The sequence below is a fragment of the Nothobranchius furzeri genome, chromosome 1, assembly GCF_043380555.1.
Source record: "Nothobranchius furzeri strain GRZ-AD chromosome 1, NfurGRZ-RIMD1, whole genome shotgun sequence".
Classification (NCBI taxonomy): Eukaryota; Metazoa; Chordata; class Actinopteri; order Cyprinodontiformes; family Nothobranchiidae; genus Nothobranchius; species Nothobranchius furzeri.
The window spans coordinates 33,222,292-33,224,124 of NC_091741.1; the positions used below are offsets into that span (position 1 = coordinate 33,222,292).

Below are 1,833 nucleotides of genomic sequence, written 5' to 3' on the forward strand. Positions count from 1 at the left end.
AAGGTGGAACAGCTTGTTAGAGGGACAACAACAACCTGCACACATCTTTTCACCTTTTAAGTAACCTACTGACATGGAAGAATGATCTCCATAAGTCAGAAATTTTGACAGTTTTAGATATACTGGCCAGCCCTGGTCTAAAGGCTGTTTACATGTGTATCACGGAATCACATTTTTATTCAAAGCCCATTATGATTCACACCTGTTTCTAGAAGAAACAGACAGGGGCAGCGCAGTGGTGCAGTGGTTAGAGCTGTCGCTTGCAGCGAGAAGGTCCTGGGTTCGATTCCCGGCCTGGGATCTTTCTGCATGGAGTTTGCATGTTCTCCCCGTGCATGCGTGGGTTCTCTCCGGGTACTCCGGCTTCCTCCCACAGTCCAAAATCATGACTGTTAGGTTGATTGGTCTGCCTAAATTGTCCTTCGGGGTGTGTGTGTGTGTGTGTGTGTGTGAGAGTGTGTGTGTGTGTGAGAGTGTGTGTGTGTGTGTGTGTGTGTGTGTGTGTGTGTGTGTGTGTGTGTGTGTGTGTGTGTGTGTGTGTGTGTGTGTGTGTGTGTGTGTGTGTGATTGATTGTCTTGCCCTGCGATGGACTGGCTCTCTGTCCGGGGTGTTGCCCGTTGACCGCTGGAGATGATGTTTATCTGGTCGTGGTCAGAAGCATTGCGATAAGTGTTGAATAACGTCAGACATGTAGCGCTCGTGTACGGCCCGACCGGCAACCAGCACGCCGGTGTCTGTGTCCGTTAACGGGGACGACCAGGTGGACAACAGTCCCCGTGGTGATTCAGCAGGATGACATTTAACGTTCTAGTCGAAACTGGACCGGTGCCTCGTTACGTCACAACGACGGGGACTTCCCGGTTGAGACGTGACACAACAGAAAATGTGGGAGCGCGGCTTCAACAACGCACAGAGTTCTGTTTTTCGGTTAATCGATCCCTGAATAAGCTGGTCGTGTTTCAGTCTCGAGCGAACGGTCTGAGGCGGCAGCGTCCGCGCGAGCGGCACTATGGTGGGTCCCGGGCTCGGTTTCGGTCTACGCGCCCGACAGAGCTCCTTAACCGACAACAGAATTTGGGTTCCGTTTCTGGACACGTTCCCCCGTCAAACTGACCGTGAAAACACTGAAACCGTGTCTTTATCTGAGGAAAAATCACAAAAGGTTATATTGTTTACTTCCGCACCTTCTCTTTATTGTCGAGCTCTCTTCTTCCGCTCCTCTCAGGTCAGGTGACCAGCGGGGCTCCAATCGGTGAGCAGAGACGTGTGGAGGCGGAGCCAGATCCGGAATACCGTAATACGTGGTTCAGCTGAGATCGAGCGTTAGAGTAGTTGAGAATGGAACGTGCGCAGAGTTAGAGTATTTTAGAGCGCACAATTAGGCGTTATTACGGTAAATGAAAACGAGGTAAAAATCAAGTGTTAGCAGCTGGAAAATGATTAATGTGAATGTGATCCATGGTCCAAAGAAGCTTAAACGGAGCAGAACCATGATGGTTCCAACCATTAAAATGAGCCTAATGAAGAACTCAAACATGCAGATTAGAATCAGAGACTCGTTCTCTTAGGAAAGGACGAGGATGGATAGGATCAGGAACAATTGACAATTTGAAAATTTGGTCGTGTTCGAGAAGAGCCACTTCTGCGCAGATTGGATCACGGTGATCGATGCGCAGTGCATGCCGAATAGATTTGTGTCCAACTTAACGCCGACTTGCTCTGACGTCATGCCTACGTGGGCAACGATAACCTCGTGAGATCAAGGCGGCCGCAGATTTCGGAGCATAGTTGTTCTCCAACTATATAGGCCATAATGGGATTTGTTTCAAAGA

At 49.4% G+C, this 1,833-nt stretch overlaps 1 protein-coding gene across 5 annotated transcripts in view; it reads right to left on the reverse strand.

The window, feature by feature from the left end:
• The window catches only part of tbk1 (TANK-binding kinase 1), a 17,116-nt gene extending 15,830 nt beyond the window's left edge, over positions 1-1,286 (reverse strand). For 3 of the 5 annotated variants that reach the window (XM_054739928.2, XM_015962909.3, XM_070555879.1), the window contains exon 1: positions 1,186-1,286. The gene's annotated coding sequence lies outside the window, so the exon portion shown is untranslated. The remainder of the gene's footprint in view (positions 1-1,185) is intronic. The other 2 variants (XM_015962930.3, XM_015962923.3) reach the window with 2 other exon arrangements.
• Between the last annotated feature and the right edge of the window lie 547 nt (positions 1,287-1,833).